Raw genomic sequence first — 26,998 nt, 5'->3', positions numbered from 1 at the left:
ACATTACATTATATCATATTAAGTACCACACTAAGTATGTGCTTAGCTAGAGAATCATTATCTCATCGATCATACTGAGTCTTAAGTATACCTTTTCAGAGTTCTGGCCCTCTACATCAGAATACTTTTTTGCTTTTAAAAATTAATAAAGACCCTCAAATAGCTTTTGTTTAGCTGTGTTATATCTGTCTATATCATATTAGAAATTAAAACATCTTATTTTTATTACAAAAATAGGAATTTTTGATCCTACAGATTCTTTCCCACCTTCCCCAGAAAATCTGAGAGACTCTCAGTGGTTTTTCTGACTACACTTTGACATGAAGTATCTCCAGATGATGTAACTGAATTCCCTAATCTTAGCAGTTAGCCTTTGTGTCCAGGTGGAAACATTCTTTGGATTGGTATTCTTGGTATAAGAAGTTGCTAAGATATCAGCTGATGAGCAGCTCTGAAATAAAGGGCAATATTCAGTGATGGAAAAACTCTTAAATTGGGAGTTAGGAGATCTTATTTCTAAGTCTAACTCTTTCATAAACCTTCTCTGTAATACTGGAAAAAATCATTTCTTTTTGGCCATGGATTTCTTCATTTACAAAATGAGGGAGTTTAGACAAATGATAATTAATATTTTACATTATCTAGTTCTAAAATGCTATGCTCCTATCCAATAGCATTTTTGGCTAGAAGAAGATAGGTTGAATACATAAAATCTCCTCATAAGAAATCACTGAGATGGAGTACCAGTCTTGTATCAGGAAGACGTGAGTTCAAATCTAAACAGATCAGAAACTTGACAATTATTTGTTGTGTGATCTTAGGCAAGTCACTTGGGATTTTTTGAGTTGAAAGTCCAAAGGAAGAGAACTTCAGGCATGCCCATACAAAGGGACAAGGAGACAAGAGATGGAATATTGTATACATGGAATAGCAAGCAGAATATTTTGGCTGAACATAAAATACACAAGGTGGGAACTAAGGTGAAGTACACCTGAAAAGATGATTTAGAGTCAGATTGTGAAAGAATTTGAATGCTGACTAGAGTAGCATGTACTTAATTTCTAGTGGCAAATTGAGAGCTATTCAAGCAGGAAGAGCCTGTGCTTTGGGAATGTTCATTTGGCTGCTTTATGGTTGGTTAGAGAGGGGGAAAATTGGAAGCATGGTTGGAGCAACTAGGAAATAATTACAAGAGAGGTGATGAGCATTTCATCTAGGATGATGACCATAAGAATCTACAGAAAAAATAGATGAAAGAATTGTGGTGTCAAAATTCAAACATATAGGATTTCTACAGGCTTCATATTGGTTACAGAACAGGAAAGAGAAATTGGATGGGGTGGAGAAAGGAGTTTCAGAAAGCATATATTGATATGTTTACTGGAAAGAAGATGGCAGGAGGCATAAGGTGTGTGGCTGGGACCACTTAGATATAGAGAGACTTGTGAGGTACCCACTAAATAAAGTGACTAAGCTTTAAAGCCTGAAAGGAGATTGAAGTTTGATGATAAAAATGACAGGGCAGTTGGTGAGATGATGGGACACATAATAAACAAGTGTTTATTATGCCAGACACTGTGTTAGGTATAGGAGCTAAAAAGACAAAAAACAAAACAGATTCTGTCCTCAAGGTCCTCATGTTCTAACAGGAAAATTTTAGAGCTATCTTATGGAGAATTTGATAGAAAGTCAATCAAGCAAGAGACAAAGAATGGCTGTGTGGTAGGGAGGGACAGTTAAGACTATATAACATATATTTATACTAGTCCCAGTTGGTTCAATAGATTGACTTTGTCTAGCAGTGTTCAGTAGCACACAAGCAAGAATATAAAAAAAAAAATAGGGATCAGCCAGGGATGGGGTTTGTCAAGGTATAAATGATGATAGGACACTGGGCCAAGGAATTCAAGAGAAAAGGATGATATTCAATTGAAGTAATTAACTAGGAGTCAAAACTGAAAGGAGGAAAGTGTTTTCCAGAGCAAAGATGATGGACTAGGAAAATGGAAATGACTTGGGTGGAATGGAGACACAGGAGATCATGATGAGAACAAAACAGGAGCAAAGCAGGGGATAATGCTAGGAGAATGACAAATTATGGTCTGAGAGGGAAATTTTAGAGTTCTGAATCTGATTTTGGACATCATGATAGAAATGATGACATCAAGAGTATGGCCATTCTATATATCATTGGGGTAGAATGAGGAGCAGATCATGGGAGTTAAAGAACTTGATGAGCTGACAGCCTGGAGTATTTGAGTGGGACATTAAAAATTATTTTAAAGTTTTCATGTATGAGAATAGGAATTGGTGTGGTGTAGGATACTGGGTGATGGCAATTGCAATCAGGATCTGCATGGAGGTAATACAGATGAATGGAGTGAATCTTTTTAAAAATATATATTAAAAAAATTCTGAATTTGGCAAACATTATCAAATATAACCATTTTTATATAAAGAACAGAGAAAAAAAGATTATACATGAAGCTACATATTTCCATTATGGTCAGCTTTTTTTTTTTTTTTTTTAAGTATATAATTCATTAAGCATGTTGGTTCCAAAGCTGTCCCTCTTGTCTGTGTTTCTTTCTGAACTTGATTCAGTGAATCTTAAAGATACAGTTTGCTGAGTGACAGTGACAGAAGGAGGGTCTGGATTTGGCAAGGAGAGTATGGAGCATAGCTCCTTCTCTGACTCCATTTGTCAGGAAGATATAAGATACAGTGCTGAAAAATGTGGCCAGGATACAATATTCCCTAAAGGAGAAGGATTCTTGACGTCAATGGTTCTACTGGTCCTCTCTCCTATCTGATCATATTAGAACTCCCTAGCCTGGTATTTAAGAGGTTGCAATGATTTTTCCTGCACATTACTTTTCCCCTACACACACTGTCTCTAGGGAAGTAGACATAACACAGTGAAAAAAGCCCTTGGCTGGGAGCCAGAAGACTTGGTTTGAGCCCAGGCTCTTCTTTAACTTTGTGTGCACTCCTTGGTAAGTCATTTCCCCCTCCTAGAGTCCCAATTTCCTTATCTTTAGAATATGGGGGTTGGATTTGCAGCTTTTGTAGTCTTCAAGAACCCAGAGATAACCACTCTTTGTCATGACAAAGGATAAGAAGAGAACTTTAGTAAAACAAACAAACAACAACAACAACAAAAAAAAAAACGATGACACAAATAATAACATTTTAAGTAAGTTTTATGTTTTTTCAAAACACTTTATAATCACAATAATAGCTGTAACCTGTATTATTAGAGGGAGGAAATACATCAATAAGGTTCAGTGAGGAAGGAAGGAAGACAGAACAAAAGCTATTTATATCCATTTTAACAAAGGAGAGAATTGAGGCTGAGAAAGAAGTAATTTGGTCAAACTTTCAGTGATGAACCTGGAACTAGAAACTATGTTGTCTGACATGTTTCTACATTCTTTCCATTCATTTAAAGGAAGCAATGGGGGAAATGGAAAGAGCCATGGACTGAGGATCAGGAAACTAAAGCACTTTTTTCTGGTCTTTAAGTCATTACTTCTAAGTCTTGCCAGACTTTTAACACCATCTCTTCATGAAGTTAATTCTAATCACTCCCACTAGCACTCAGCAATCTCTCTTGTGACTTTCCATTGTGCCTTTCTTGACTATTCTATTGGCACTCAGATTATGCTTCCTTGTATTGCCATTCAGATTGTTATGTCTATATCCTCTCTAGTTCCATGCTATGGCCCTCTTCAGGGCAAAGGTCTGAGTCTGCTTCATCTCTGGAGAAGCTTACATATGATAATGTCTTGATCATAGTCCTTACTCAATAAATATCTATTGTAATGATTTCATAGAATGTCAGAGAAAGAATTCAATTTTATCTGATTCAATAAATATTAAATACTTCTGATGTGCAAGGCATTGTGGTAGGCCTTGGGAATAAAAAAAAAAAAGACAGGAGAAAATAATTCCTGCCCTCAAGGACCTTACATTACATAGGAGGAAGAAGCAGCATGGACATCAATAAATAAACGCAAAATATGCTCAAAGTAAATATGTATTAATATTGGTTAAAAATTGGAGATCAGGAAAAGGCTTCATGTAGGAAATGGAATGTGAACTAGGCTTTGAAGGGAGCTAAGCATTCCAAAAAGTGAAAGAGAGAACATTCTAGACTTAGGGACAGCCTGGGCAAAGATCCTAAGATTGAAGATGGAAGGAACCTTGTTATCAATAGACTATCAGATGTATGAGAGAACATTGAACATGACCTATAAGAGCTGAATATTTTACTTCAAGCTTGTCATTTTTTTTCACTAGAAAAAATTAAGGAGTCAAGATGGGAAATTATTTGCTCAACATCATGCAGAGAATTAGGGACATGCAGAAAAGAGGTCTGGCCAAGGAACCACAGAATTATAGAACTTCAATTTTGGAAGAGATGTAAGAGGTCACTTGCTTCAATCTCCACTTAAAAAGGACTTCCTTTTTAATATGTACCCAATAATAGATCATATAATTTTTGTGTGAAAGTATCTAAATGGCAGAGTAAATAGAATGCTACTTATTTAAATTCTAGCTTATCCAGTTGATGTGAAATTCACTCCTTTTTTAGGCAGTCCATTTTTTTTTTCCAGTTTTGGACAGCTCTAAAAATGAGCCAGAATCTGTTTTTCTATAACTTCTACCAATTACTTCTAGTGTAGTTTTGCTTCCTGGGGCAAAGTAGATCAGGCTTCATCCCTTTTCCACATGAAAATCATTGATTTGAAGACAGAGAATGTCTTGAATAAATCTTCTCTCACTTAAGCTAAACCTCATATTCCTTCTGGTCTCCTCACCAACTTGGTCATTCTCTTCTTCATTTGTTCTGGCTAAAATAGGGCACTCACAATTGACACAGTACTCCAGGTGGGGTCTGACTGAAACCTGTTTCCCTCTCTATAAATGGTGGGGTTAAACTACAGTTCTTTCCAGCTTTGGCATTCAGCAATAATCATAAGATAAGGAGGGCAAGTGAGTTTGGGATTTTTACCTAAAGTATAGTGGAACAACCAGATTAGTAGTCATATGAAGGACAAGTGTGGCTGTCAATGAGTTGACATTGGCTTTTGTACTCTGCTTTCCCAGTGTATCTGAGCAGTGGACTGAACAATTCTTTTGGTTTATCTGAATTAAAAAAGATTAAAACAAATTTTTTTTTACTCGCCCCTTGTGAGTGAGAACCACTCTGAAAGATTGAGAATAATGGAACTACTCAAATTTTGTACAACTCCCACAAAAATGCTGAGAAAATGAGACTCAGAGAAATGATATGACTTGGTTAGACTAATAAGTGGTAAAGCTTAGATTTGGAAGCTGGACTCCTGAAAATAGCAAATGACTTTATTTCTCTGGGCCTCAGTTTATCTGTAAAATAAAAAGGTTGGATTGAAAGATCTCTAATGTCCCTAATAACTCAAACTTTCTTCTAGCAAAGGGATTTGGGTCCAGGGATATTTCCAGGATATCAGACTACTTTCCCAGTTCTCTCAATATGAAGAGTAACAGTAGCCTAAGCTGAATCATGGCTCCCATTTTTTGGTCTCAATTTCAAGTCATCTTCATGGATTCCATTGTTCCCCTGCCCCAACCCCCACTTTTCAAAGCTTCTCTAAATTCCCAAGCACAGCCCCCACCCTTCTCCTCCCAGCTATAGGAGGCCCATCAGCAGGAGACAGGATTTGGTTCTTCCTGCCTGAAGTTCTCAGGACTTTTCCCTTTTCATCCTTTCCCATGTGGAGCAGAAGGGTTTGAGGAAAGGAAGGAAATTATTACAAACAACTTTCTCTGAGCATGTTCCTCATGTTCCCAGGCATATAACTGGCAACAGTCACAGGCCTGTCGTCCTCACGAACTCAGTTATTCCTCCCCCCCTTCTTCCTCCCTTCCTCCCTTCCTCCTCCTCTCCTTCCCTCCCCCTCTCTGACTTAATGACTTCCACATGGGCTTTGGCAGTCTGAGCCAAACCTCCCAGCATTGTCTGAAATCTCCAAATTTAGAAGAAATATGAAAATTGTCAAGCTCTCCTTCCTTAGGGGGTAAAGCCAACACTCCCCCAACTCAGGCAGGTCAAGGCGAGGTGGTCACATGAACCAGGCCAGGGCCAATGAGGGCCCTGGGAGGGCTGGACAGAGGGAGTTCAGGCCTCCTGGACTCCTCTTTCAGCTCATATAAGGTAAAACGAAGAAAGGGGCTTTCTAGCTGGGGAGACAACAAGAAGAAGTTTGGGGGGAAGGGGGCTCAGGTTAGCAGCTGTTTAAAAATGCGCTGGTGGAAGCTTTGGGGTCCCAGTGGCAGTTATAGTTTGAAGAGAAGGGATGACCTCCTTTGCCATCCCACTCCAAAGCCCCCCTCCTCCCCCACTCTCCTGCTGAATGCCAGATGCAGCCCATCCCTGCTGGGTGGGACCAGGATGGAGCTAAGGCCATGACCTTGACCACAGAGGTAAGTCCTGACAGGATAAGGAACGAAGAGACTTTGATAGAGACTGATCTGTCTTCTATCATGAAGTTTCTAACTCTCTGTTTTCTGCTCCTTGCTCGTTTTGCTCTGTCTCTGTTGGGTTCTTAAGATTCTGGTTTCCCTAAGCATGAGTTTTAACAGTCTTAGACAAATGCCACCTTCCTTAGCCAGATGACCTCCACCAATTCAGCCCTTTGATGCCTAATAGCCCCCATTCTTCCTTCAGCTTCTCAGACAAATTTTATCTCATTATTAGTCCCAAAAGCCTGGCAAGGAGTCATATATCTTAAAAGTATTGTTTCTGAAACTGCAAGGGGGAGGGGGGGAAAGACCACTCATGGGCATAGGGTAGTAATAAAGGACACATTTGCTACAGAATGAGATTATACATTTATAGTTTTTAAGACTCAGGAATTTTTCTCACTGTATATGTTTAGGAACAACTACAACTGTGGTCACAGTGAGCAAGAAAACACTAAAGTGAGTAAAGTGAGACTGGTGTGAAGAGTTTAGGATGATAGAGAAATTAGGCTAGAAATTATTTAGGAGATATTATGACCATGTTTTATAAATCCCCAATAAAGATCCAAAGTCTGTCAAAGTTTGTTCCTTTTGTAATCGTTGTTAAAAGTCAATTTTCTTTTCTTTAAATAGGGACTACCCAAGTAGAATATGTAGTTGTCATGGCAAGGAATGTTTGTAGCACAATGTTTAGGATGAGGCATAGTGGTTAGATGAAGAATGTGGGATAGTGAGGTGTGGTAAGTTACAATTGGGATCAAAAGGTTTAGGATGGGTGAGAAAGAGGAATGGGGGAGGGGAGTTAAAAATAGGGCAAACATATGATAGGGATTATTATATGAATAAGGGTTGAAAATGAAAGCAGGATTTAAGGGGTGGGGCTAAGGGTGAAAAGGAGAGGGAAGAATATGGGGTAGAAAGAGTTAGTGTTAGGGACAAAGAAATTAGGTTGAAGGAATCATAGAGATAATAGAGATAGAAAAAATCTTAAAAGCCATTGAATACAATCAATTTATCATAAAGATTAAGAAACTGAGTCATAGAGAATTTAAGAAGCTTGCTCAAAGTCACATAGTTAAGAGTCAGATGGAATTTGAATTCAGATTTTCCTTGTTCCAAATTTAACTCTTATAAGGAGGAACAGGGCCAAATCTTCAGGACTGAGTTCTATTGGAGGGAAGGGTATAAGAATCAAAGTTAAGGTGATTCAGGGTCTATAAGTGAGTATGATTCAGGATACTTATAGGACTAGGGGTGAAGGCATAGGGTGAGAAGAGATATTGTGGTGAAAGGTATTAGAATTGGGGGCAAGGGATTAGGGCATTCTGTTGGTGAGGAGCACTAGGTGTGTTTCAACACTCTTTGATACTTCCTTTGTTTTGACTGGCTCAAGAGACCTGAATAAGCTCTGTTTCTCCTGTGTAGAGAAATGACAAGATAAGAAGGATCCTGGAAAGTCATCTCCGAGCCTTCCCCTATGTTACACAGTAGCACAAAGATAATTCAGGCTGGATCAAGCTACAGGCTGTGATCCTTCTGAGTCCTCCAAAACCAGGGAACAGTATTCAGCCTTTTCTTGGAGCTTTTCAAAGAGAGAGACTGAGGCTGGTGTTGGGAGGGAACCCAAAGCTGCTGCCAGGCTTAGAATCCCTTAGAACTCACTCTTCCCTCTAAGTATGCAATCTGTGACAGGTGGAATCTTGTACAGGTACTGAGTAATCTCTCAGGGATTTTCTCAATGGTCTCCATTGTAGTCTAGTCTCAATGACCTCCTTCTGAATGGAGCGGGGGGGATTTCCCTTCACCATTGAACCTCCAAGGAATTACGTGTGCCCAACCTTCTTGAGTATCCTTAAAACTACCTTTGAGACATCTTGATTTATTAGCATCAAGACTAAACCACCTCTAACTCTACTCTTAGAGCCTTGGGAGCCTTTCTAGTTCAGGTATTGTCCTGGGAGTCAAAAGATGTGGTTTCTAATCTTAATTCTACTGTGTGACTTTAGCCATTTCATTTTCCCCTTTTGCAACCCAGTTTCTTCATATATTAAATGGGAGAGGAGGATTGTTATTAAATTATTGCTTAGGTTGTCCTGTTCTGATATTCTTTGTTTTAAGACGATTTCTTCCTCCTTTTAATTTTTTTTTGTTCTAAGATCCCTTCTAACTCTGATACTCCATTATTTTAGGTCCCTTTCCACTCTAATGTTCTATATGTTATGATTTTATAAATCTTTTCTAAGGAGACCATTTTTCTTCCGTGTTTCAAAATCAATTTGTTAGTTCCTGACCAGATTTTGTACATTTAACTATGGAATCTGACCTCAGATTTGCCTAGAAAGGAGTATATATGATAATTCATTTTTACACAATTCTTTGTATTGAAAACTTTATTATTTATTACTTCATCTTCTTATGTGCTAGTAGATACAAATGTAATTGTTTTTCTCAGAGAGCTTTCAGTCTTCTATCTGGCATTCAAAGTCATTGACAATTTAGTGCTACTCTAGCACATAATACTTCCATCCATGAATTCAGAGCTTCAGTGAAATTGGATGATTATTTTCCCTATGAATGTGCTTGCTCCTATTTGTGGGTCCATGTATTTACTTGAGTACTTCAAGTACTTGAACTCAAGAACTTACTTGAGTTCATATACCTGAATTACCTTCCTTTCCCTCTTTTCCTATTGAATTTTTGTCCATACTTGAAAGACCAGCTCCTTCTGAAGTCTTCTTTCATACCAGAGTGAGTAACAACCTTTGCTCTCCACTCTTGCATTATACTTTGTTATGTTCTCTCTTAAACTAAGTATATAATGCTGTGCATTATAGCTCTATGCATAGACCTTCTCTCCCTATTTGATCCATGAGAATGAAAGCTGCTATCTTCCCCAGCATTTAGCATAATGTTTTGTAAATACAAAATTTTAATAAATGTTTTCCATTTTTCCATTTTAAAACATTTTCCATTTAAAAATAGCCATTAAAGGAAATAGGACACATATGTAGGTATTGCCAATATGAGGCAGAAAGTATTAAAAATATTACCATTCAAGAGAGGGAAGAATCCCTTCTAGTTAGGATGGGAGCATAATAAAGGAAGGCTTAATGGAAGTGACTTATCAGACTCTGAGCTTTGTAGGGAGGGTAAGGTTTTTATAGGTGAGACTGGAGGATTTGAAAGGGTATTATAAGTGAAAAGAATGGGATGTTCAAAAGTTTGGATTCATGTAGTTCTCTGGAATCACTATTCTAAAGAATAGTGAATAGTTTAGTTTTACTGGAATATAAGGAAACAATGGAAAATAGAACTAGAGAAGTAAATTGAAGACAGACTACAGAAAAGTCTTCAATGTCAAGCTAAGGAGTTAAAACTTTCTTTCAGGCAACTAAAAAGATATAGGCTGTTTGATCAGGGAGCATGTGATCAGAGGATTCTCAGCTTGAAGGAGATTAATCTTGTCAGTATATTCTGGATGGATTGGAAAGAGAATGGGGTGGCAGGGTCAGAGAGGGAGACTGGAAGCAGATAGAACAGTTAGGGGTCTCTTGCAATAGCTTAAATTGGATGTGATGAAACTTTGAACTAGAGTGATGGCAGTAGGAATGGAAAAGGAGAGCTTGATGTGAGAGGCATTGTAAAGAAACAAGATGATTTGTAAAGTATTAGACTCTTCCTTCTTCCTCACACCCAAAGTTTAGAGGTTTAAATCATGAGTGCCTGGAAAGATGACAGTGCTTTTAATAGAAACAGGGGAATCAAGAGAAAGGGGAGGTGGTAGAAGAGAAGATAATTAGTTTGATTTAGAACACATTGAATTTGAGGGGCCATAGGGACATATAGAGGGGAGATATATCTATAAGCCAGAGACTGGATTAGAGATTTGGGCTTGGAGCTTGGGAGAGAGGTTAGGACTAGAGAAAAAGATTATCAGGTATCTTATATAGAAATCAGTTCAAGTCATGGGAATCAGCAAATTCCACAGAGGGATTGTAGAGAAGATAAAAGATTACAGGGCCATAAGCAATGCCTACATTTAGCAGAGCCAAGAGAAGAGAGCTTCATGAAGGTATGGAGAAAGTGGTGCTCTACTCTGTCAGAAATTTAAGAAAAGTCAAACAAATGAGATTAAAGAAAAAGAACACTGGGTCTAATAAAAGGAAATAACCTTGGAGAGAGCAGCTTCAGTAATGAGAAGAATGAGCAAGAACTCTTAGATGTCCATGAGGTCAGAAACAAATCCAGTTTTTGAAACCCTTGCTATTATCAAAATTAAATGTGTTTAAAACAAAAGAAATGCAATTCATATATGTATTTTTTTTAATTTAGTAAAATGTTGTTTTTCTAGGCTTTTATTCTATAAAATGTTCTGTCTAGAAGTTAAGCTTATGGGACCTTTCTAGCAATCTTGTCAGATAAATGAATGGAGGTATTCCTTTAATCACTAAACTAAAGAAATCTTTTGAGCCTAAGCCAGAAGATTTTTCTGCTTTCTTCCCCTTCTTTGTTGCCATTGGTAGTAATCTGACTGGAAGGTTCCAAATATTTATCCTAAACTCTTCATTTTCCAAAGGAAGAAACTAATTGTAAGGTCATGATTTTAGTGCACAGAACATAGAAGAACAGGTCTAAAAGAGTCCTTAGAACATAGAATGTCTGCAATAGAGGAAATGAAGACAAGTCATAACCTGAGATTCTCAGGCTAGAAATTCACTTCTCTTTAAGGTTCCCCATCTATTCAACAGAACTTACCCTTTCATTGGTCCTTTCATTCCCATACCTTGTCTTCTTCCAATAAAATACAACAGGCTCAGGGACTGTAAATTCATGCCATATAAGGCTTGGTTGAAGGAACTGGGGATATTTTGTCTGGAGATGACTTAATGAGAGGATGGGGAAGATGATCATATTATTCAACTATCTGAAGAGTTGTCATATGGATGAAGGATTAAATTTAATCTGTCACAAAATATAGAACTAGGACTAATAGATAAAACATTGTAGAGAAGGCAGATTTACTCTTGGTAAAAAGCTTCCTTCCAATCAGACTCTTTCCCAAATAGATTGATCTCTTTATAGAAGTAGGACTTCCCTTTATCACTATTTTTCAGTCAGAGCTTGGATGACTGTCAGGGATTCTGTCCTTAAGATTCCTATCCAATGATCAACTGTGATAAATTTAGCCTTTCTCAGCAATACAGTGATCTAAGACAATTCCAGTAGACTTGAGATAGAAAATGCCATCCATATACAGAGACAGAACTATGGAGACTGAATGCAGTTGGAAGTATACTATTTTCACTTTTTTTTCCTTTGCTTTTTCCCCTCATGGTTTTTCCCCTTTGTTCTGATTTTTCTTTCACAATGTAACTAATATGGAAATGTTTGAAATGATTGTACATGCATAACATATCAGATTGCTTTGATATTTTAGGAGGATGGAAGTATAGAAGGAGGTAGAAAAAATTGGAACTCAAAATTTTACAAAAATCAGTATTGAAAACTATCTTTACATGTAACTGGAAACATAAAGTACTATTGAAATTAAAAAAAAAATTCCTGTTCAATTATGAGCTAGACTAGGTGAACTATGAGGTTACTTTGAGGAGATTCTATGATTCTCTGACTATAGTTTGAGACAAAGGAACAACTCAGAGAACAAAAAAAATCATATCTTGGTTTTATCATTAACCAACTATGTAACTCTAGACCTCAGTTTCCTCATATGTAAAATGAGAGGTTTGGATGAAGGTCCCTTTTGGCTTTAACATTCAGTGTTCAAAAGTCCCTTCAGATTTGTTAACAATGTGAGGAAGAGTTAAGTGAGATAGAAACTTCCATGCACAAACTTCAGAGGTTAGATTGAAGGTGCTCTCCAGGAAAAAAAATAAAGTATTGTGAGACAGAAGTAGTGTTTGATAGTAGTAATAGTTAGGAACTGGATACAGATATCTCATTTATTAGCCATGTGAGCATAGTCAAGGAATTTCACTGTTCTGAGCCATAGCTTTCTTATCTAGGAAATTATAATACTTGTGCATATTTCCCAAGGCTGCTTTGAGGATTAAATGATATAACACACAAAGTATTTTGTGTTTGAAGAATGATAAAAGTTCTATGTGAATGTTAGGTTTAAAAAAATCTAGAAGGCCCAGTGGGAAAAAAGGTCCTTGACTTGGTGTCAAGAGAAACCATTTAAATGACCATGTTCAAGTCACTTTATGAGCCTTCATTTTCCCAAATGTATAATGGGGATGATCACAGGATCTATTTCTGAACTGTTGTGAGGACCATGTGAAATGATGCTTTTTAAAAAGCTTTACAATAAAGTACTATGACAATGTTAGCTACCATTATAAATTTTATTTTCATTCTTTTCTTTGTTTGGGAAACATACTAGGCATGTTTCTATTATGCTATAATTATTTTATATTTAATTTTCTTCCAACTATTATGAAAGTGTATTGTTATCATTACTATCACTACTTAATACTGTATTTACTACATTTACTTATTATAATCATAATTATTATTATTCCAGCTCTACCATTCAATGTCCACTGTCAATTAATTGGGATGAAAGTGAAGAAATCCTTGTAGTCTTGGCATTGCTGTGTGGCATCTTCAGGTATGTGTATATCTAGATCTATATCTGGTTTCCTTTAAGATTCAATTCAAACCAAGAGACCTCTTCTTCCTTTACCTCTCAGATTATTTCCTATTTATGCTGTGCATATCTTGTATGTAAATTACAGTTTTCTATCCCATTAGAAAGTATGCTCTTTGAGAGCATTGTATTTTTGCCCCTCTTCATATCTACAGCAATTAGCATAATGTCTGACACATGGTAAGTGCTTAATAAATGCTTGTTAATAGATTGACTGACTGACTCTTAGTATACTTGGACAAAGGTCGCATATCAGGCCTTGTATATGTGTGATTATATATATGCATGCTAGCATGCACATACGTTCCAACACACATGTGAAGGATGAATCTCTGCACATGTGTGACCCAGCTGCAGAGACTTCTTCTTTGTTCCTTCATGCAATTGCAGAAAATGAGTCAAAGTTCTTCTAAACTGAAAGTATCATGAATTCAGGGGAAAGAGACCACAATGCCGTTCCCCAAGAACTGTGTCTAGACAGACTAGGTCCTTGCACATAGCTGGAACCAAGAAGGGGGTGATTCAGCTCCCAACTTCCTCTCATCAGTAGATGATGATTCATTTACTGTAGATGATTAAGGTTTATTTGTATTTTTATTTTTTTTAAACCTTGGCTTGCAAAAGAGTTTTGTTAGCTGCAATAGTTTGAAGTTGGGAAAGTTTTCTTCAATGCATACTTGGCTCTTCCCCAATCTAGAATCACAGAATGTCAACTCTAGAAAGGAACTTAGAAAACAGAGGATCAACTTTGAAGAAAGAAATTTGGAAGGTTTGAAGGGAAAAAACAATTTGCCCCAAGTCTCATAGCAAGTCATTGATAGGGCATGAATTTCAACCCAAGTCTTTTAATTGTTGGTCCATAGCTTGCTGTGCTATCAAAGTTTTGTCTTCTCTATCAGATTTGAAAGGGAAAGTATGTACATATGTATTTCTGTGTTTATGTGTAGGCTCACTTATATTTATTTGATGAAGAGATGGTTCAAGATTTTCCAGTGGCTTTCTTAAGGTAATTATCTTTTTGTAGAAGATAAACATTTTAATGGATAAATTTGTTTTCACATTTAACACATCCAAACATACCCCTTCTTTCCCCTTCTCTTCCTCCTCTCCGAGATCTATTTTTATAATAGAAAAATTATAATATATAATAATAAGCTATAAAATATAATTAAAAAGAGGACAAAATTCAGTAAAACTCACCGATACATGGAAAAAGTCTGATGTGTAGTGTTCTATACCCACAGTCCCTTTCTCTATAAAGAAGGGAGGGAGGTATGCTCTTTTACCTCCTTTTTTGGCCCAGACATTATCATTATGATTTCACAGCAATTTCTATTATTTGGTTGTTATTATCCTTACCATTCACATTGTTGTAGTCCTCATGTCTATTGTTTTGCCATTTTTGCCTACTTCACTTTGTATCAAGTTCATATGAGTCTTCTGTTCTCTGACTTCTGTATTTCTGGTTTGTTACATTATTTAAGCATTTATAACACATTAGATACTGTTCTAAACCCCGAGGATACAAAAAAAGTAAACAATTATGTTCATGCATTATATCTTGTTTAGTCACTTCCCAATTGATGGCATCTGCTTTGTTTCCAGGTCTTTGCTACTACCAAAAGCATTGCTGTAAATATTTTGATTTATATATAACCTTTCTTTTTATCAGTTAGCAACTTGGGCTATCTATTTAGTAGTAGAATTTTTAGGACAAAGAACTAAGAACACTGTAGTTATTTTTTTTGCATAATTCCAAGCTAATGATTTTTAACAAATGATGGTCTAACTTGATTCCTATCCCTGAGTTCCACATACCATATCCCCTTTTCCCAAGCACATCTGCACTAGACCAGAGACTTGGTCAAAAAGACTAGAGGGGTTACTTCAATGAGCTTCTAAATAGAATTCTTCATTCCTGTATCTTCAAGATTTGGTTATTTAGAGAGTAACAGATGCAGTAAGAGAGATGTCAGCATGACTCTTTTGGTGGTTCCTGATAAGGCACTGAGAAAAACTTTTCAGAATTCAAAGTTAGGACTTCTTCCCCCCCCCCATAGATTATAAATTTAACAATATTAACAAATAAAACTCTATACTTTCCTCTCCCCTCAGTAATAATCTATTCCCAAAAAATAAGAATATATTTTTGTTGGTCCCATAGATTGTAGAGAACTTAGCTAGGGAGAGAAGGCCTTCAAGTGCTAGTGTTCCTACTTTACAGGAAAACATCATGATTTCTGACAAACTGGCAATTGGGACATTTGGATGTCTAGTCCTGATGCTACTTGGGGAACCACATCATCTCAGTATGTCTTTCTTTTAAGCAATGGTGAAAATTAAGGATTATGCTTAAAAGACAGCTGGACCTTTTGTGTTTTTGTTGTTTGACAGTATTTTCCAAACCCCAGTGCAGTGGAAAAAGCATTGGCTCCAGAAACAGAGGACCTTGGTTCCAAGCCTACCTCTTTCATGCCCTCTCCATGTGAGCTTGGATCTTAATCTGCCTGGGCTTTAATTTCATTATCTGTGAAACTGAGAGGTGAGACTAGGTGGCCTCTGGCTTCTTTCCCAGCTCTAAATCTATGATCTGATATCACTTTGCCATCTGCTAAGAATTCCTGGATCATATTTGTTTGAAGATCCTTGAATCCAGATACATGAAGAAGAGAACACATTTTGTACACCCAGTGATACTGATTTCAGACACTGCTTGCCTATTACCTCCATCAAGCTAATCCATTTTTCAGCCAGCTGCTGCCCTGAACCCTCCCATGGGATTCTCTGGGACCTTCTCTCTTCTCTCTTTCCTCCCTCTTTTATGCCTCTACTGAAGATTGCCCTTTGTCTTTCTTGTTACTCTCCTTTTCCTGGCCAACAGCAAACAGCCACCAAGACCTGAGCCTGTTTATAAGTCTGAGGTTCTCTGGTAAACTTACCCTCTAAATAATCTACCCTGTTTTTGGAATGCAATTCATCAACAGTACCAAAGGAGCCTTCTCAGGAACCTTGCTTATAAGCTCTGGAAAAAGCCTGCTGTGGAATTCTGGGAGTGACCCCCAGCTGAGGTCACAACAAGGCTTTTAGTTTAGAGTCAAGATGGCCCCCCTTTTTTCCCCAACATCCTTCCCCCTCCTCTCCCTCCCACTCCCAGTAAGGTCTTCCCATCAGTGTGTGGGTGTATAGGCCAGAGGCCTGGGAAGGGAAGAATGTCAATAGAGCTAGAGAGAGGTTGGGAGAAAAGGCTGGAGCACAGAAGAGCAACTGGCTTTGAGAGACAGGATGGGAGGAAGTAGTAGGTAGTGCAGAGAAGAAAGAAATAGATTAGAGAAGCCTAGACTATGAGGACTGGAAGAGACCTCAAGAAGGTACCTAGCTTAATCTGTTGCCAAGTTAGAATTTGCACCCATCTCTTGGCCTTCCACTAAATACCAGCTGCATGATCACATAGCTTCTATTTAGCATTTCCAGGATTGAGAAAATCACAGTTTCCTGAGACAACTCATCAAACAGAGACAATTCTAATTACATAAAAGGAAGTTTTTCTTTTTATCAAGTCAAAAGGTATCTGGAGCATCCCTCCCTTGCTCTTAGTTCTGTCTTCTGGAGGCAAGTGGAAAAAGAATATTCCCCTTCTGATACTTGAAAAGTCTGTTTTCTCCTTTCTTCCTTCTCTCCCCCTTCCCAGATTTTCATTTTCTAGGCTAAACATCCCTAATTCCTTCAAATGATACTTGAATTATATGGGTTGTAGCCCTCTCATATCCCTTCTAAAATGAGTAGTGCAGAAAATAACATAATTCTTCAAATTTGGACCAATTAGAAAAAAAGGGCAGAAGGATGATAATGCTCATTCTTTGGAGGTTATTTCAAGTTCCTGAGAGTGAAAAGGGGAGCAGAGACATTCCCAACATCATGAAACCCTCGTCAGTCTGCATTGCTCCACAGTAGGAACGGGGAGGTCTAGCTTGGAGTCTGAGGCAATACCTAAAATTTGCAGAGAGGCAATCTCAGGGTCCCTTGCCCTGGACATTGAAGGCTGATCAAAGTTTAGAGACACTCCTAAGGATGGTGTCCAGCACTGGGCCTTTTGGATTTTCTTCTGGTAACATCTATCTATCTATCTATCTATCTATCTATGTATCTATGTATCTATCTATCATCTATCTATCTCTAGATATCTATCTAGATAAAACTATCTAGATAAATATATATTGGTTTGTGCTGTGTTATTATATACTTTGGAGCTAGAAGGGACTTTAGCAATATTCTACCCCAAATGCTTCATTGTACAGAAAATAGTGAAATCTAAAGAGAAATGAAGTCACAATTGGAAATAGATAGTTGAGTCTAGATTTGAACTGAAAATCCAATGATCTTTTCATACTGCCTTTCATGAAGAACTGAATGAAAATTTTTGATATTTTTCTCATAGAAAACCAGGCTATCAATTGGGGTTTTGTATATACTCTAGCTTCTCACATCTATTTCTCTTTCAATCCTAGTTTTGTCCTTTATAGAATAATTTATAATATTAACATAATAATAATATTAAATTATAACATTATTATTCCTGTCTTGTTTATCTTGTTGGACCATAAAAAGATTCAAATGAGATTTTGGATGTTGAAGTGTTTTGTAAATTACCATAGAAATGTGAGCTATTATTAAAATCTTTCCAGTGTCAGGTTCCCAGGGGCCAAAAATGGCTGGCACCTCACAGGAAAGTGACTGATTTCTTTCTCTGGAACAACCATGAAACTCCAGAATTTCTTTTTCTTGTTCTGTTGGGCTATCATCCTTATAAAGTGGGTGGTGGTGATGGAACGAGACAGCTTGAACATGCATGTCTCCTATTAAGGGAATTGACACATATCAAGTCCAATAATCTTAAGATTATCAGAGCTAGAAGGTTCCCTAGAGTATGGAGTGGAAAGATAACTGGATATGAAAACAGAAGGCTTTGGTTCCAGGCCTAGCTCTAATTCTAGCTGTGTGGCCTTAGGTTAATTACATTACTCCTCTGAGCCCCAGTTTTCTCAAATGGAAAATGAAAGTGTTTGTTTAATTCAATATTGTCTAAGGTTTTTTCCAGCTCTGATATTCTATGATTCTGAGAAACCTTCCTACACTTATAATCCCATTGCCTCCTTTCCTTAATCCTTTTCTTTGAGAAATAAGGAGATTAAAAACCCAAAGGAATGAGATAGCTTGCCCAAAGACCTACAGCTTGTCAGCAATGTAGCTGGGAGAATAGCAAGTCTCCTGCTTGTAATCCCATTCCCTTTTCTGCTCCCTAATTTTGCTTTCAGGACCTAAAGCTTGGCTGTACTTGTAGAACCCAAACTTAGAGTTGCTTCTCAGAGGGTGGTTCATGTTTGGGCTCCTTTTTTGGCCTTCAGGGTGAACCCTGTTGCTTCTGGACAATGCTGCACAATTTGCCAAAGTTAACCCCAATATGGGGTGGTTTGTGATAGGAATCAGGGGAGAAGGAGAAGACTCCGGCTCAGCGTTATAAAATTACAAAGCTAGAAGCATCTCAGAAATCTCCTAGCTCACCCTCCTCATTGTGTAGATGAGGAAATTGAGGCCCAAAGAAGTGAAGGGACTTGCCCAGCATCATACTGGTATCAGAGGCATGATTTGAATTTAGGTTCTCTAACTCCAGAGCCACTGCCTTTCCTACTGTACTGTACAAAGTACAACTCTCACCCCATTTCCCTAAAAAATCCTTTATCTCTTTCTTGAAATTTTATCATTAGGACCTAATGATTACAGGACAGAATTAGAAACAATTTTAGGGGCCATCTGAGTGGCACAGTGGATACACCAGGACTGGAGTAATGAAGACCTGAGTCAAAATTTGGTCTCAGGCACTTACAAGTTGTGTGACCCTGGGCAAGCCACTTAACACTGTCTGCCTCAGTTTCCTCATCTGTAAAATGGGTTGGAGAACCATTCTGGTATCTTTGCCAACAAAACTCAAAATGGAGTCATGAAAAACCAAGCATGATTGAAAACATTGCACAGCAACAAAAAGTCAATTCTCTACTTTTACAAATGAGGAAACAGGTTGAGAAGAGAAGTAAAGACCTAGGGCACATAGAAGAAGAATAGTAGAGTTGGATTTTGAGCCCTAATCTCAGGTTCCATTCATTCACATTCATATACAAGCTGGCTGAGGAGGTCACCCAGGCAAGAGCATTAAGAACATTAATCTGGGAATCAGCAAACCTTTGCTTAAGCTCAAACTCCATGACTGACTTACTGTAACACCTTGGGAGCCACTTCCATTCTCTGAACCTCAGATTTCTTCTCTGTAGAAGGAGACGTGAGACTAGATTATCTTTGAGGTCCCTTTTAGCTTAAATGTTTTCTGCTCTATAGTCTGATATCTTTTAGCTCTGACATTTCAGGTTTCTCTCTCACAAACCCATAGACATTCTTTTTTCTAAGACTCCTTTATAGGATTTAAAATAGAACAATTTTAGAAATCATATTATCCAATGCTTTTATTTTACAGAAGAGAAAATTAAGACCCAAAGAGGAAGTCACTTGCTTCAGTTTATATCTTCATTATAATTGATATTTATAGAGCACCTATTTTATACCAAGCACTGTGCTCTTGTAGAATTACTATCTCATTTGGTTCTCACAACAACCCTGGGGAATTAGGTGCTATCATTATCCCCATTTTACAGATAAGAACTGCAGCAGAGATCCAGGATCACACAGTTAGTATCTGAGGTCACATTTGAACTCAGTTTTTCCTGACTCCAGACCCAGTGCTCTATACACTGTCCTATATTGCTGCCTCACACATAGAATAAATAAAGAAGCTTACTTAATATAAGAATGCAAGAAAATTATTCAGCACTTACTGGGTATTAAAAACTGTGATAAGCTCTAGAGTCACAAATAAAAAAGCAAGTCAATCTCTACTCTAACACAGAGTTCCTTAAACTTTTTTTCACTCATGACCCCTTTTAACCTGAGAAATATTTACATGCTCCCAGGTATATAAGTGTATAAATATTTACATAATTCTATGACATCCACATTCATTTACATGACCCCACATAGTCATGATCCACAGTTTAAAAACATGCTTTCTAATAGAAAGAGACAATATATAAAAACGGAGAGAGGGGTCCTAGATATAGATTGAATAGAAAGGTCAAGTAATCTTTCCATATACAATGTTTTAGAACCAAAACTCAAACTACATTGTTAGACATCAAAATCCACTGTTATTTTTAATATACTATGTTAATTGAAATCTTTCACCTTAACAGTAACCTAGTTAATAATCTTAGATAACCTAATTACTCAATCTCATTTTTCATCATCCCATTCTTTTCCCAGTCTCCTTTTATGATATCCTTTCCCTTTCTTTCTTTCCCCTTATCTTCTGGCCTTTCTTTCCTCTCTCATTTTTCTTTTCTACATTGTTGGTTAAGTGAGCTTTGGGAATGGTCCATGAGGGCCAGGAATTGATTCAATCTGAACCTCATCAAGTCAGTTCCTTTCCCTGGTCTTCAATTTCCTCATCTGTACAAAATCATAGCATACCTCAGAATTCCCAGTCTCAAAAGACCTAAGACACCATCTAGTCCAACCTGTCATTTTAGAGGCAAAGGAAACTGTGACTGATTTTAATTTTCTATTAGTCACTAGAATTTTACTGGGCAAGCTCTGCACACATGTTTGTCTCACTAGTGGCACCCTTGAAATCTCTCTCTCCCACCTCCTTCCCACCCCAGGTCCTTTGGCTTGTCTCCAACATACAGGCTGAGACATTTATTCTTCTCTTGCAGAAATCTGCCACTTTTGTTACCATAAAAGGCCAAGTGTTCCTCTGCTGCTAGCTGTAGGATAGTAAAAGGCTGAGCTATTTTTAGGGAGCTTGAGGGCTGCTCCTCAGCTCAGGATTTGGTTTGCTTAGGCCCGTGTGCCTGAGTTCCCTCCCTTGTTCTTCTGCCTTTTTCTTCTTGCCTCTTCCCTCCCTCTCTCTTTTTCCTCTCCTTACACACTGCCTCTTTCCCCGTTCTCTCTTCTTAATTTTTTCCCTCTCTCCTTATTTTTTTCTCCTTTAGTGATCATTCTTTCCCTCATATTCTCTCCTTTGCCTTTCTTTATTTTATTTCTCCATTCCTCTTTTTAAACTCTCTACTATTTTCTTTTTCTCTTTCACTTTCCTACTTTCTTCTCTCTCTTTCATATCCTTGCTGTCAAACCTATATGCATTATTTTTCACATTCTTTCTTCCTACCATTTTTCCTCTCCATTCTCCTTGTCTATCTCCCCATTTTCTCCTTTTCTGAACCCTTTTCTTCCTCTTTTGTTCCATTCTTTCTTTTCTTTTTCTATTCTCCATTTCTTCCTTCTTCCTTTGTCTTATTCTTTACTCTCTGTCTGTCTGTCTCTTGTCTGTCACTGTCTCTGTCTCCCCCTCCTTACTTTATTCTTTCTCTGTTCTCCTTTCTCTTTTATTCCTTTTGTCTTTTTTTCTTCCAGATTCACCTTTTCTTCTTCTTTCTCGTTCTTTTTATCCCACTTCTCTTTGAAAAATGAGCTTCTTTCTATAGATTCCTTCTGAATCTGAAACTGTGCAGGCTCTTTAAAAAAAATCCTATTTACAACATGATTTCCAAACATCCTGCATCTGGTCCCAGGAAGGGCCAAAAGCTATTTAGAGGGGGAAAGTTGAGGTGTCACTTACAAAGCCAAAAAAATTTAAAGAGATCTTACTTCCTTCATTCCCTTAAGTTCCTAACTTTTATCACTTCACTTCTTAGTATATTTTTGATGTCATAATCTTGATTTCCCAGATTTTTACTCAAGTTGCTAAAGTAGAAAGAGAAAAAAGAAGAGAGCAAAGAAAAAGAAAAGTGTAGTAATGGAAAGAATACTGAATTAATAGCCAGGGTTGATGCAGAAGACAGGGACCAGAAACACAAAGTGACAGCTTACCCTTTAAGTCAATGATCAACATTTCAGAGGACTTGAAACAATACCAAATATGGATTGGTTGAAGGAACATCTGTGACCAGTGGAAAGAACATAAACCCTAGAGTTGGACTACCTGCATTCAAGGTCCAGCTCTGCTATTAATTAGCCATGGGGTCTGCACAATTCAGATCACTATCCTGGACTTCAATAGTTTCTTTTGGAAAATGAGGGAGTTAGGCCAAATGATGTATAAACTTGTGAACTCTAACAATCTATGAATCTATAAACATAGACTGTTTAGGCTAGAGAAAAGATGTATTGGTAGGCAGCTGACATGCCTGACTATGTTAGGAGCCGCTTTACACAGGAAAGATTAGGCCTGTTCTTCTTTCACCCAGACTGGAGTCCTGGGGAAATTTTTCAGGGAGAAAAATAAGCATGATATTCATAGATTAAAGAAGAAACAATTGGATATTGTGAAAAGGGCTGCAGAGTTTGAAGTCAGAGTAGGAAGACATGGATTCCAATCCTAACACTTCTACTTTAAGAAACAAACCTTATGAGAATTAGTTCCCTCCTTTGAGGCCTGAGGTTTCTCATTTTTACAATGGGAATAATAATAATAATAATGATAATGATAATACTGGTATTCTCTATTCTGGAGAATTGTTGCAAGGACCAAGTAAGACTGCCAATGTAACATGCTTTATAAGCCTTAAATGCTTCAAAAATGTGAGCTTTTTCTTAATTAAGATGACAGATACCATTCTCACGGTACGCATAATTCTCGCTCCACCCTCTTTCCTTTTATAGTAAAAATGTGGGTAAAAGCATGGTTGGGAATAAAAAGGAAGGAATATTTGAGGAAATATGGTATGTATGAAACCATCCAGCTACTCTTAACAATGACGGAGTGATACAACTGAGAAAAGGCATTTTTAGTATAAACCAAGGACATCTGGACCCTGGCAAAGTTACAACAATTATGTCGTTGGATTGCTCTCTCTGGAAAGAGACATGTTGAGTCTTTCCAGGGAAAAGGAAGCTCATTTTTTTGAGTTCTTGATTTCTTCCATGACTTTCCTTGCTTCTCTCTTTTCTGTTTATTAAAATTGTCAAAGAAAAGGAGGCACTTCTCAGGGGGCACTTTTGCCAAATTTAGGACTAGAGTTGAGAAGCCAAGGTTCTGAGGATGCTTGCTCTTTAATAAAAAACACATCATAATCATTATAGGATCATCGATTTGGGCATGCAATGAGTCTCAGAGGCTATTCAGTTTAGTCTTCTTATTTGACAGATGAATAAACTGAGTTACAAGAGAAGTTAAATATCTTTCTTGACTCATACAATGCAAAGTATAAAAGAGCCCTGGCCCACAGGTCAGAAACCCAGGATCCAGAGAAGTCCTTTACTACTGGCTTACTGTGAAATTCATTTTAGAACTCACTGTGAAGCCATTTTCTCCTCTCTATGGGCCTCAATATCACCATGTATAAAACAAGAAGGGTGGACTATATGGTCCCTTATGTCCCTTATGCTTCTGATATTCTCTCTTTGATATTTTTGTTTTAAGTTCTCCTCTCTTCTCCCCCTCCAAACACCTTCAACTCTCTTCTCTGGATTAGGTTCTCATCTTCAATTTCTTTGAGTTGGATTCAGAATTGGCCCAGGCAATATCAGTCCCTCAGGCACAGACATCTTGCTTCTGTCTTCAGGCTGTGTTCTGTGGGTTGTTGGCCTTGTGGCCAGGACCCGTTCAGGACTTGTCCCCTTGGGAGGAAGTTGGGAGCGTGTGAGGACTGTGATCCCGAGTCTCTGGGCAGGGGTAAGAGAACACAGAAAGGAGGCAGGAGCTGTGGGAATGAGCTGCTGAGAAACATTTGAACATCCGTAAGCATTCCATTGACCCATCTTCCCATCTCATTCTTCTCTGAGTACCTCCCTCCTCTTGTTGTTCCAGAATTTTTACTAGGCTTTTCTTCCCAGCTATTCACTTTTGCTATGAAATAAGGCTAATTCTTTCTTCTCTTCCTTTATGTGCCAAATGGACCACATGTGACGATATGTGTATAGTTACATAGTTCTATGACAAAACAAAAAAATGTGCCTGAAGGCATACATTTTTTTGGGGGGGGGGCACTTAGAGCCGTAAAGGATCTTGGAAGTTATCAAACCAAATTATAAGCAGAAATCCTTTCAACAATGTTATCTACAAGTTATCATTCGGCCTCTGTAGACCTCCAGTGATAGGCAATTTCATATCATCTATTTCACTTTGGGGCACTCTAATTGTTAGGAAGGATTTTTTAGATGAAGCTCAAATCTTGGTCTTCCTTCCTTCTAACCATTGCTTCTGTTTCTGAATGTCTAATCCCTCTTCTCCATTGAAACCTTTAAATATTTGAAGCCATTTTTCATGTCTCCTTAAAAGATCTTTTCTCTTCTAGGCAAATATTCTCATTTCTTTCAACAGTTCCTTATACTCCTTTGCCCTCTTTAGAATGCACATATAAGGACAAATGGGAAGGAAAAGATTTGTGATCCTATAGGGCAGGAATTCTTACCCTTTTTTGTATCATTGCTAACCTTTTTGGTGGTTGACTGAAAACTCTGGATCTTTTCTCAGAATTACATTTTTAAATGTATAAAATAAAATGCATGGGGTAAAAATGAAAAGCAATTATAGTTATCTGTCTGTCTATCTGCCTACCTACCTATCTAGCTAGCTACCTACCTACCTAAATATATATCAAATTTATGGACTCCAGATTAGGAACTCTTACAATAGCGAGTCTATTGAGGGGATTAGTGATCCTGAAGATCTGATCCCTATGATAATATAAGATCTTTCCTAGCAAGCTATGCCATTTTTCTTTTTATTTCCAGCTCCTAGCATAGTAACTTGCATAAAGTAGAAGTTTAATATATTTTATTGTAGTGAAATATATGAATGAATTCATAGTATCTCTCTGTGGGTATTTTATTCTGATTCCCAGGACTCAAATTGATTATCCCTTTGCCTATGATTTGATTGTTCAATGAACAATTGATACTGTCTATTGTATTGTCTAAGATTGAATCCCATGCAATTCTAAAATTCTATGCTTCTGTAATTCTGTGATTTTATGTCAGTCCAGAAGAGGATTTAGTGAGGAGATAGTTCTGCACCAAAAATTCACAGCACTTTTGCCTATTGACGTTATGTTAGACAGCCGGATTCTGTCAGAACCATAAAGGAACAAGGTCAACTAATTAGCCCATGTGGAGAAGAAACCAACATCTCTGGCTTCATTTGGTGCCATACTTATAGTCAACGAGCTTTACTACTGCAATACAGTTACTAATCATCTGCAGACACTGCTCAAGGCAGTAGAATTTGCATCCATCTGACTAACAGATGTGGCCAAAGTTATAGCCCTTTGGGCTTTTTGGGAATAAGTAATATTTAAGACATGTATAATGACTAAGAAGATAGGATATAATTTTATTTTCTTTTTATATGTAATTTTATTTCCCAGGGACAAAGTTGAGCTGTTTTCTTTTATCTATTCCATCTTAGTCACAACAGTGTAGTGTAATGGGTAAAGTACTGAACCTGGGAAGAAGAAACATAGGTTCTAGTCATGGCTCTTCTAGTAACTCACTGTATCATAGGGATGTGAGTCACTTTCTTTTTCTGGGCCTCAGTTTCTTTAAGTGTAAAATAAGAAGGTTATAACAGATGACCTCTAAGGTTCCTTCTGATTTGGCTATTAGGAATTTGAAAATATTATCCAGTTTTAATATTGTATGTTTTAAGATCCTTTTTAGCTCTGATATCCTCTGTTCTAAGGTCCCTCTTAGAGTTGGCATTCTCTGTTTCTAGTTCTGTCCCAGATTCTGGCCATAGGCCACAGATTCCTCTTCTCTCTTAGCTTGGTAGGTCTGTTTTACATTTAGGGCACCTTGTTTAGACAGACCTTTCTTCTGGTCACACTAAAGGTTTATTTCCAGCCTGCTAGAGACAATATTGTGGGGCCCAGATGGAAGGGTAGGGAAGGATTTTTTTTTTGAAACTTCCTGAGAAACTCAGTTTTTATTCCCTAATTCAGTTCACTGGATTCTTGTCCTAGGCCTAGGAGCATTGCTGGGAAGGGAGTCCAATACTTCACAGGCCTGGGCTTGAGTAGAGATGGAGCTGATGGAACACTTGGGGAAAAAAATGGGAGAAAAAAACAGTGTCTTTATCTAAATAGCTTCTGATTGTAGTCTAAGGAAACTAAGTGTCAATGACCCATGTCCCATCTGACCTCAGGCCTTATTTCCTCTAGACCAGGACCAAGACTACAAAATTCAAAAGACCATTGAATTAAGAGATGAAAAGAATCTTAGAACTCATTCTAGTCAACCTCTCATTTTCCCATAGAAATAAAGCAATTGTAAGGCTACTTAGCTAATAAACAGCAGAATTCAGGTTAAAAAACAGATCTTCTCATTACAAATTCAGTGTTGTTCCAAGATTTTAGAATGACAGTTGACATTACCATTACCAATAATCTGATAGGTTATTATTTCTTTATTTTTTTAGGAGAAATCCCTGGGAGCCAAAGAAATTGACAACTATGCAGAGCGCACTGGGGCACAGATCTTCCACAGAAAAATTTGCTTGTTTGATGATGCTTAAAAAGGTTAGGAGTGATTATTCTCATGCCTGGCCTAGGATGCTACCTAGTCTATGGCACCAAACCTGTGTCTTAGCCAACACAGTGAGGTGGCACAATGTATAGAGTCCTGGATTCAAGAAGATTCATCTTCCTGAGTTCAAGTCTAGCCTCAGACACTTACTAGTTATGTGACCCTATTTGCCTCAGTTTCTTCATCTGTAAAATG

The 26,998-nt window shown here is 37.6% G+C and overlaps 1 long non-coding RNA gene across 2 annotated transcripts in view; it reads left to right on the top strand.

The window, feature by feature from the left end:
- The first annotated feature begins 6,178 nt into the window (after window positions 1-6,178).
- Window positions 6,179-26,998, top strand: part of LOC111721463 — a 29,702-nt gene continuing 8,882 nt past the window's right edge. The window contains exons 1-3 of one of the 2 annotated variants that reach the window (XR_002770648.2): window positions 6,179-6,468; window positions 13,052-14,183; window positions 26,697-26,796. This is a non-coding gene — a long non-coding RNA (uncharacterized LOC111721463). Of the gene's footprint in view, window positions 6,469-13,051; window positions 14,184-26,696; window positions 26,957-26,998 lie in introns of those variants that run through there. The other variant, XR_004232168.1, reaches the window with a different exon arrangement.

This window comes from Sarcophilus harrisii, chromosome 2, assembly GCF_902635505.1.
Source record: "Sarcophilus harrisii chromosome 2, mSarHar1.11, whole genome shotgun sequence".
Taxonomy (NCBI): Eukaryota; Metazoa; Chordata; class Mammalia; order Dasyuromorphia; family Dasyuridae; genus Sarcophilus; species Sarcophilus harrisii.
This window is presented reverse-complemented; position numbering and strand designations above follow the sequence as displayed.